Raw genomic sequence first — 11,047 nt, 5'->3', positions numbered from 1 at the left:
CTCCACCCCTCCATCATCTTCACATGGTCCATCTCTGACACTTCTCTTCCCTTCCTTGACCTCTCTGTCTCAATTTCTGATGATAGACTGTCCACCAATATCCATTACAAGCCTACCGACTCCCACAGCTACCTCGACTACAGCTCCTCACACCCCGCTTCCTGTAAAGACTCCATCCCATTCTCTCAGTTCCTTCGCCTCTGTCGCATCTGTTCTGATGACGCTACCTTCAAAAACAGCTCCTCTGACATGTCCTCCTTCTTCCTTAACCGAGGTTTTCCATCCACGGTCGTTGACAGGGCCCTCAACCGTGTCCGGCCCATATCCCGCGCATCCTCCCTCACGCCTTCTCCTCCTTCCCAGAAACATGATAGGGTCCCCCTTGTCCTCACTTATCACCCCACCAGCCTCCGCATTCAAAGGATCATCCTCCGCCATTTCCGCCAACTCCAGCATGATGCCACCACCAAACACATCTTCCCTTCACCCCCCTTGACGGCATTCCGTAGGGATCGTTCCCTCCGGGACACCCTGGTCCACTCCTCCATCACCCCCTACTCCTCAACCCCCACTTATGGCACCTCCCCATGCCCACGCAGAAGATGCAACACCTGCCCCTTCACTTCCTCTCTCCTCACCGTCCAAGGGCCCAAACACTCCTTTCAGGTGAAGCAGCATTTCACTTGCATTTCCCCTAACTTAGTCTACTGCATTCGTTGCTCCCAATGCGGTCTCCTCTACATTGGAGAGACCAAACGCAAACTGGGCAACCGTTTTGCGGAACACCTGCGGTCTGTCCGCAAGAAAGACCCAAACCTCCCTGTCGCTTGCCATTTTAACACTCCACCCTGTTCTCTTGCCCACATGTCTGTCCTTGGCTTGCTGCATTGTTCCAGTGAAGCCCAACGCAAACTGGAGGAACAGCACCTCATCTTCCGACTAGGCACTTTACAGCCTTCTGGGCTGAATATTGAATTCAACAACTTTAGATCTTAAACTCCCCCTCCCCCCATCCCCACCCCGTTTCTTTTCCCCCCCCCACCCGCCTTTTTTTTCAATAATTTATATAGATTCTTCTTTCCCCACCTATTTCCATTATTTTTAAATCTAAAACTAAAACCTTTAGTCTTTCCACCCCACCCCCACTAGAGCTGTACTTTGAATATCCTGTCTTGCATTCTTAATTAGCACTTTTCTCAGACAAAGACCACCACCTTCAACACCTCTTTGACCCTTTTGTCTCTGACATCTTTTGATTATCTGCTCACACCACACCCTCAATGTGTCTCTTCCCCCCCACCCACCTTAAACCAATTTATATTTCTCCCTTGTTGAAACTATGCTTCAGTTCTGCTGAAGGGCCATGAGGGCTCGAAACGTTGACTGATTTCTTCTCCGCCGATGCTGCCAGACTTGCTGAGTTTTTCCAGGTAATTCTGTTTTTATTTTGTTTTGGATTTCCAGCATCCGCAGTAGCTTTTAGCTTTTTGTTTTTATCCAATAAGACAATGCCTGACCACCTCCCTTAAAATGCAATGGGCTTGTCAACAATGATTGCTTCACTATCAACATCCTGGGGTCACTATTGACCAGAAGCTTAATTGAATGAACCAATGAAATACCGTGTCTACAAGAGCAGGACAGAGACTGGAAATTCTGGAGCGAGAGGCTCATCTCTTGATTCCTCAAAGCCTGTCCACCACCTGCAATGTGGCTGCAGTGTGTACCTACTACAGCTTACTCATCAAGGCTAATTTGACAGCAGCTTCCAAACCACAACCTCAAACACCATGAATGTTCAGGACACCTGCAAGTTTCTCTCCAACTCACACGCTATCCTAAATTGGAACTTGTTGCTGGGTCAAAACCCTGGGACTTCCCAGCTAACAGCACTGTGGGTGTACCCACACCACATGGACTGCAGCAGTTTAAGAAGGCAGCTCACCACCACCTTCTCAGGGGTAACGAGGACGGGCAATAGAAGCTGACTGTGCCACATCGCCCATGTCCCATGAATGCCTAACTAATAGAGAAGTGGGAGAACCTAAGGATGTCTATAGGTGAAAGTCTGTGGAGGGGCCTTTAAAGATTGAGATAGGAGCTGAAGGTTGGAATGGTGGGAGACTTGAACAAACCTATGCCCAAGATTTATATAGTTTGGGAAAAAAATGGAGTGTGGAACTTGCTGCCATTTCACTGCAACCATCTTCAAACAAATCTGCAAGAACACGACAATTGAGATTTTCCCAAACAGCAAGAAAGTTTGACGTTTACACCAAAACAGCAGTAAAGGGCAATGTACGTTTGATAAATTTGCTGTAATTACGAGGAAATCAAATACTAGAGCCTTTTGTCTGGTCCAGATCACTTTCTTTCCTCCCTGGTTTCCAAGCCAATAATTATGCCTCAATCAATGTCACTAAACAAGAAAACCCCTGGATTATCTGTTCATGAGATCTTGCTACATGCAAATTGATTTCTGCGTTTACAGCAGTGACTAAACTTTAAAAATAATCCATTGGTTGCAAAGTGTTTTGGGAAATGTTGGGTCATGAAAGGTGCTAAATAAATGCAATTTTCTTTTCTTCTTTTGAAGGCAGAGCGCATACAGAGCCCAATTTCTGTGGATGGAAGCCAGTCATTTGCACAGGTCTCCTGCAGATTTCCAGCAATGCTGGTCAACATTTATCCTGGGACAAACACCTACAACAGATTACGTGGTCATTTATCTCTTTGCTGCTTGTGGGAGCTTGCTGTGCACAAATTGGCTTCCGCGGTGCCTACTTTACAACAGAGACTGTACTTCAAATGTGTTTCATCGTCTGTAATGCGCTTCGGGATATTCTGAGTTTGCGAACAGTGCTAAATAAATGCAAGTTCTTCCTTTCTTTACGTTAGCATCACGCCAGCTATATGGTAACCACCATCGGGATCTGACTCCACCAAATGGCACTGTGTCCATTTTGAAGGCAGCTTCAAGAAACCCATTTATTAACCACAGTAATAGAATCACTGAATTGTTACAGTGCAGGAGGAGGCCATTCGGCCCATCGTATCTGCACCAGCTCTCCAAATGAGCAATCAACTGAGGGCCATTCCCCCTGCCAACTCCCTGTAACCCTGTTCAGATAACGGTCTAATTGTCTTTCGAATGCCTCCATTGAACCTGCCGCTACCAAATTTTCAGGCAGTGCGTCCAGACCCTAACCACCTTCTGCAGGAAAACCTTTTTCCTCACATCACCTTTGCTTCTTTTGCCAATTACTTTAAATCTATGCCCTCTCATTCTCAATACTTTCATGAGTGGGAACAGTTAAATCGATATAGTTAAATAGTTAAATCTAGTTAAATTCCTCAACTAGACTAGGGCAAAGTCACAATAATCTGATTTTCTGTTTCAATGTTTCATTGTAACATTTTCTATTCTAACCTTTTGCTAAATCTGGAGCTTTGTTGATGCTTCCAAGTTGCCTTTCATTTTTAAAAATAACACTTTTTTTTTAGTCGTTCATGGGATGTGGGTGTCGCTGGCTGGGCCAATATTTATTGCCCATCCCTAATTGCCCTTGTTCGGGGACATTTAAGAGCCACACGTTGCTGTGGGTCTGGAGTCACATGTAGGCCAGACCAGGTAAGGGCAGCAGATTTCCTTCTCTAAAGGACGTTAGTGAACCAATCGGCAATGGTTTTACAGTCATCATGATTCCAGATGTTTATTGAATTCAAATTTCACCATCTGCTGTGGTGGGATTTGAACCCTGTTCCCCAGATGCATTACCCTGGGTCTCTAGAATACCAGTGACAATACCATTATACCACCAGAAAAAAGAACATGAGAATGAATTGCTTAGCTCCAGACTTTCCTGCTGTGCCTGATTTGGACAGTAGTTTACATTTGGAATGAGAAGCAGGCAAGCAATTTGTTATTGTTCAAGAACCAGTAATTTCACTGCCCAGGGATCTTTCTGTGCCAAATTATGACACTGGCAAATCATGGCATGTATGGTAAGTGTAGAAAGTTGCAGGATTTGTTGTGCTGTGGGCCATCACTCATCCAAGCTCATGATTTCATTACATAACTAAAATGCACCCAGGTGTTAGACTTTCTACCGATCTCCTTTATCTTATTACCTCCTTAGGGTGTGTGTTTACAGACTGAACATGCCTGGTGGTATCTGGTTGAGGTTTGTTAGTCATTTGTCGTAAACCTTTGGTTTTACTGGGAGCATTCCTGATTCAGAAGGTTCAGGGCTTGACCCTACTGCAGGCAGACTGGAGGAGTGAAAACCCAAGAAGGCTCCAAATCCTGGGTTGGTTTCCAATAGGATACTCAGATCCGGTGCTGCTAAGTGGGTTGTGGGAGCCCAGGTCTAACCATCCTATTAGCTGGTATGGAGATGGAAGGAGGATTCACACCACGGCCTGTTAGACCGCTAATCAGCAAACCCTTCCACTGCTTTGGGTTAATCTTCGAGGGAGGAGTGTGAAGATGCAACAGCGGCTGGGGTTTTCCACTTTGTTGTTCACCAGCCTGTGATTTCCTGCTCTTAATGGATGGAAAATCATGGGCTTGGTGAGTTTCTCAGCCTGTAAGTGCATCTTACATTATATTTCTTTGCATTCCGCTCTTGCAAAAATGTGCGGTTACCATAGTGCCATTGTTAGCGATACACGTTCTTGCTTCCAGCCTTAACCTAATCTTTGTTATCATATTGCCTGCATCATTCGGAACATTCATCTCTTTCCCCCATCAAACGACAGTGTCAGTAAGTAATCTGAATCCAGTCTGACTCTAACCAGGTATTGTGGTAAATCATACACTATGAGGAGCAAAGAATCAAAGCACAAGGCAGAAGCTGAACCTTAGCTAATGCTAAGAAGCAAATGCATGAGCGCTGCCAGACCCTGCTGAGTATTTCTAGTACTTTCTGTTTTTATTTCAGATTTCCAGCATCTGCAGTATTTTACTGTTGTAGCTGAATCTTGGGGCTGTGATAACGTGAGATACTATCAGACCAGCCCTCCAGGTTTCAACCCTTTGCTTTGTATCCCAACTTCAGCCACCGTTTATTGTGCACATTGATTACATTTAAACAAACAAGAATTAAAATTAGTCATTGAGCAAAGCGAACTCTAGTTCACAACCAAACGAAAACCCAGTGAGAACAAGTATTGGGCTCTTGTGAAGATACTTAATGTGTTAAATGCAATCTGAGCTTGTAAACAACCTCCCACCTTCGGTTAGCACTCTGCCTTGTTAATGTCTCATTCAATGAGTAATGCACTGCCGGCTGTGACTGATGTCCTATGACTACCAAGGGAGTTTTTCACCAGTGAGGTAATGCACACCTGCCTAGGAATTCCTGGAAGTCTATTGCAGATTAACGCTCAATAAACTGGGGACGACTGGACAGGCCCTGATGGGTCAACGGACAAATTTGTGACCTTGCGCTGCATTGAGCCCTCGGGCCAGGATGGTTCAAGCTTCAAACCCTTGGTTTGAGCTCAGATGGGGTTGAAGGTGGTGATGCAGTAATAAAACAGCCACTTTGGGGGAAAGACCTAGGAGTTTTCACTCCTGATGCCGAGAGTACGTGATTTTGCTGGGAAAATTGTACGTACCTACTATTGGAACCATTAATGTAAGGCTGCTCAACCGAAGCAGTATCATTACACATTTGATAAGGTTGGCATCTCACTGTTCCTACCCTATCAAAGCATAGAATCACAAAATGATTCTGCACCGGAGGAGGCCATTCAGCACATCATGTCTGTGTTGGTTCTTTGGTAGGTTTAATTTAACATTTTAAAAACCTTGATGACATCACCCCAAAATCTTCTACGCTCAAAGGAACACAAGCTAGGTTTACGCAGTAATAAAAACAGAAAATGCCAGAAATACTCAGCGGGTCAGATAGCATCTACAGAGAGAGAGAGAGAGAAACAGAGTTAACACCTCAGTTGAACTGAAACTTTGGCCCAGATCTTCCAGCCTCCGACTATCCGGGGACCAGAGATGCCCCGGAAGATACGCCCGGGACCCTTCGGAAGTCCCAGCATAATCACATTCCCGGTACTTACACAGGAAATTTAAACTTCCAGTTGCCAGTTTTACTCTGCCCAGATTGCTCTGTAATTGGCCAAAACCACACAGGCTTGGGCTATTTGCCCTGTACTTAGCCTGGTTTTTACATGGATTTAGCTAGTTTTTCATACCAGGTAGGAAACCAGCGAAACTCTTAAGTAAATCAGCTGGAGTGTCAAAGCACTGCTGAACCCACAGCAATGTTTACCTCCCAACCCCACAAACATAAAAACATAAGAAATAGGAACGGGAATAGGCCATTCAGCCCCTTGAGCCTGCTCCACCATTCGATAAGGTCATGGTTGACCTGCTTGTGTTTCGATTTCCACATTCCTATTTACCCCCGATGATCTTTGATTCCCTTGCCTAACAAAAATCTATCTACCTCTGCCTTAAAAATATTCAATTACCCCACCTCCATCGCCTTCTGAGGCAGAGAGTTCCAAAGTTGCACAACCCTCTGAGAGAAAAAATTTCTCCTCATCCCTGTCCTAAAAGGGTGACCCCTAATTTTAAAACAGTGCCCCCTAGTTCTGGACTCACCCACTGGAGGAAACATCCTTTCTACGTTCACCTTGTCAAGACTATTCAGGATCTTGTACACTTCAATCAAATCACCCCTCACTCTTCTAAAGCCCAGTGGAAAAAGCCAACCTTTCTTCATAAGACAACCCGCTCATTCCAGGTACCCTCCTCTGAACCATCTCCAATGCCTTTGCATCCTTAAATAAGGAGACCAAAGTAACAAAGCTGAGGGAGTATAGCTCAATGGTAGAGCATTTGAATGCAAATCAAGAGGTCCCTGGTTCAAATCCAGGTGCCCCCTCATAAAATTGCCCTTAGTGCAAGCTGTGATTTGTTTAAGGGGAGGTAGTGGTGTTGCCACTGGACCTACTAGGGATAATATTCTGGGGACTGGGGCTCAAATTCCACTGCAGCAGATGGTGGAATTTGAATCCAATAAAAACCTGAAATTAAAAGACTGTGAAGCCATTGCTGATGGTCATAAAAGCCCATCTGGTTCACTAATGTCCATTAGGTAAAGAAATTTGCTCTCTTTTGCTGGTCTGGCCTACATGTGACTCCAGACCCCCACAGCATTGTGGTTGACTTGTAAATCCACCCTGAACAAGGGCAATTGGGGGGATGAGCAATAAATGCTGGCTGACCACAGCCACGCCCACTTCCCATGAACATTGTCGGACAGTGAGGGGAGGAATGGGCTGATCATTTATGTGGGGTGAGGGGGATGAGAATACTGTCGGGTGTGAGGGAGGCAGGAGAACACTCGAGAGGTGAGGGGGGATTTGCACTGTCAGCGGGATGTGACTATGTAGTTTCTGAGGTTGACAGCTCCAGGAAATCTCAGTTGAGGCATGCTCATTCAAAGAATTGCAAGTAATATTTTTTTAGAAATGCTGGCCACAGGATATTTATTTAGATACTGAAAATCACATTTCCTACCATGAAACAGAGCTGGAAAAAGTAGAATTAACACAAGCTTTGGGACTTTAGACTCTTCCTTACCAGAATATGGCAGCTAGTGCAGTAGGAAGGGGGCGTGGCTTGGCCTCTCCTGACTTGCGCTGAGGCCCAGCCTAGTTTTGCTATGATGGAAACTTCAGATTTCCAGAAGTCCAGCATCGAAAGTCTGGCCTTAAAAAATGCTGGCTGGTAAGTGTGTGTTTTTTCTCATGATTAGCGTCAGTTGGAATTGTTCCAACACTTCTCTCAGGGGGCAGCGAATGCCCGAAGTCCTCTACCCCAGAGAGTTGTGGAGGCCAGACCACTGAAAGAGGAGGTAGATAGGCTTTTGAAATATCGGGGAGTTGAGGGCTATGGGGAGCTGGCACGAAAGAGGAGTTGAGGCCTGGGGCAGATCAGCAATAATCTTATTGAACAAGGGAGGGGGGGGGGGGCAGGCTTGAGGGGCTGAATGGCCTCCTCCTGCTCCTATTTCTTATGCCACTAGCTGGAAAATTTGGGCCATTAACTTTGTTGCTCCTTTCACAGTATTTCCAGCGTCTTCTGTTTTTATTTCAGATTTCCAGCAACTGCAGTATTTTATCTTTGTACTAGGTTCACCCAAGTTGTCCTTACAATTTAAACCTCTTAAGATCCTGGTATCATTCGCAGAGGGATGTAGCTTGGATGTAAAAGCAAAGGCGTGTACATTATTGAAATGTTTTTTCTTGTCTGTGTATAGTGCATTTGTTCCTTATTAGGGTGTGATGTACTGTAAGGTGCGCATTAGTGCAAAACAGGCAGAAAAAAGTTACATAACCGGACTTGAAACTGACAGGACTGTGAGACTACAGCAAAGGGCTGATAAAGATCGTGCTAATGGGGTCAATAGATATCAAGATCAAAAGGAATACATGATCTTATCAGCTTGGCCCCAGATTGTACCAAGGTAGGTGGGGGTGTTTAAAATTTATAATATAAAGTGTTTTATGATACTAAACAACGTGATCTTCTCAACTTTCAATTGTGCTGCTAATTATGTCAGTAACATCACCCAGGCTTGGGAACAAGAGTTTAGACCCCACCACCTCATCACCAAACCGGAAGAAATATGAATTACTGAAAGCTCGTTCACTAACGTCCAATCAGAGCTGGGGGTGATAAGCTAGCAACTCAGCAACTGATACTTATGAGATGACAGGAATATTTTTTTTCTCTTCTCCTCTCCTGATACATCCGAACATACAAATTAGGAAAGGGATTAGGCCATTCGGCCCCTCGAGCTTGCTCTGCCATTTGATAAAATTATGGTTGATCTGACTGTGGCCTCAGCCGTACTTTTCTGTCCACCCCTTGTAACCCTTGACTCCCTTGTTAATTGAGAACCTATCGAACTCAACCTGAGAGCGTCAGTGAGGGGTCAGGGGAGGGGGTAGGTGGTGGGGGGGAGCATCGTATCTGAGCCTGCCCACCAAAACATCTGGGTGTGTGTGCACTTTTCAACAGGGGCAGGGGGGGTGGGGGATTGGTTGCTGGCTGTGGGGGTTGGGGGCGAGGTGTCACTGATCAGAGAACATGGGAAGCCTGGCTGATTTCACTCCCCTTGAAACTGATTCCAACATCCCCACCAGTGGCCAGTTAACAATGTAAGATTAGAACATTTATTTCCCCTACTTCCTCAATGTACTGACTTCCTTACCCACTGAGGTTGAGTTCCAGCTGTTCTTCAGTACAGTGCCTCAAGTGATCAAGTCTTGATAATTATTTTTATTCATTCATGTGAGCACTGCTGGCTAGGCCAGCATTTATTGCCCATCCCTACTTGCCCTTGAGAAGATGATGGTGAGCTATTAGCCCATGAAAGACCTCACAGTGGAGACTGATCATGTCCTTTATCAATCCAATCCTTATCTGACATCCACTCATTCATATTTCCGGCATTGTATCACTGGCTAGCCATCAAGCTGGGCAATTTGCCTCCTCATTGGCCACAGGACACTGAAGCCAATTAGCTCTCCAACTGCTGAGACCGGCTAACACAGGAATTGAACTCAAGACCCTTGTGGTTTGCTAGGACTCAGCTGCCCAGCAGATAAACACGTTGAGCTCTTGAAGAATTCTAATGTCCACTCTTACATTGAGATGAGAGAGATGTGGCCTAAAATGGTTTGTGTGTTAAGCTTTTCTCCCTCTGTGTGGGGAAACACCTAATGACTATCTAATGGCTCAGATTTTTTAACACCACTGTATAGGGAATCTCAAGCGTGAAGTCTCATTCTACCGCAATGCTCAAGGTGGAGATCTGAATTGTGTGGGTGAGGCAGCAGAATTTAGCATCAAAGCTTTAATACATCATAAATACAGACTTAATTCACCTTAAGGTCTGAAAGCCACTGGGTAATGGTTGGAGACTTCATGATGGTATGGTACAGGGTTGGAGAACCATAATATTGCTGGTTGCTATACTGAAAGGTACACACAATATGACAGGGTAGACATTGAGAGGATGTTTCCCCTTGTGGGGGAATCTAGAGCTAGTGGACACAGTTTAAAAATAAGGGGTCTCCCATTTAAGAGGGAGATGAGGAGGAATTTCTTCTCTCAGAGAGTCATTAGTGTTTGGAATTCACTTCCCCAGAGAGCATTGGAGGCTGGGTCACTGAATATATTCAAGGCTGAGTTAGAGTTTTGATGACAAGGGAGCCAAGGATTATGGGATGCAGGTGGACTTAAGGCAACATCAAATCGGCCATGATCTTATTGAGGCTTATTCAGGCTCGTGGGACCGAATGGCCTACTCCTGTTCTTATTTCTTATGCTCTTATGTTAGCCCCTTCAAAGAAGAGTAAGCCCTCTTGACATCGCAGCACTGAGTGCAAACAAACACAGCCATGACAGTCGCAATACCTAGCCTCATTAATCCAGCAGCTCAGAATCTCACTCTGCACTGTCCTGTCATGTGCAAAGGCATGGCAACCCTCAGCCACTCAGTAATCAGCTTATTTACCAGAGTAAATCCTGCTCCAGGTCATAACTTTACAATGGAAGGAGATACTGGCCAGAGTTTGAAACCCCTATTTGGACCATTAAAGTTCTTCTTGAATTCAGGAGCAAGGATGTCTTACTGCAGCTGTACAGGACCTTGGTGAGACCACACCTGGAGTATTGTGTGCAGTTTTGGTCTCCTTACCTAAGAAAGGATATACTTGCCATAGAAGGAGCGCAGCAAATGTTCACCAGACTGATCTCTTGGGTGGTAGGATTATCGTATGAGGAGAGATTGGGCTGACGAGGCCTGTATTCACTGGAGTTTAGAAGAATGAGAGGGGATCTCATTGAAACGTATAAAATTCTGACAGGGATAGACAAACTGGATGCAGGGACAATGTTTCCTCTGGCTGGTGGGGTGTCTAGAACAAGGGGTCACAGTCTCAGGATATGGGGTAGGCCATTTGGGGCTAAGATGAGGAGAAACTTCTTCACTCAGAGGGTGGTGAA

General features: G+C 45.3%; 1 non-coding gene across 1 annotated transcript; it reads left to right on the top strand.

Annotated features, from left to right (window-relative positions):
- Positions 1-6,839: 6,839 nt before the first annotated feature.
- trnac-gca (transfer RNA cysteine (anticodon GCA)) lies at positions 6,840-6,911 on the top strand. Its single transcript has one exon. It is a non-coding gene; the product is annotated as a tRNA-Cys (tRNA).
- Positions 6,912-11,047: the final 4,136 nt, after the last annotated feature.

This window comes from Cetorhinus maximus, chromosome 25, assembly GCF_964194155.1.
Source record: "Cetorhinus maximus chromosome 25, sCetMax3.hap1.1, whole genome shotgun sequence".
Classification (NCBI taxonomy): domain Eukaryota; kingdom Metazoa; phylum Chordata; class Chondrichthyes; order Lamniformes; family Cetorhinidae; genus Cetorhinus; species Cetorhinus maximus.
Note: the sequence above shows the minus strand (reverse complement) of the source record. Positions and strands in the feature narration are given on the sequence as shown.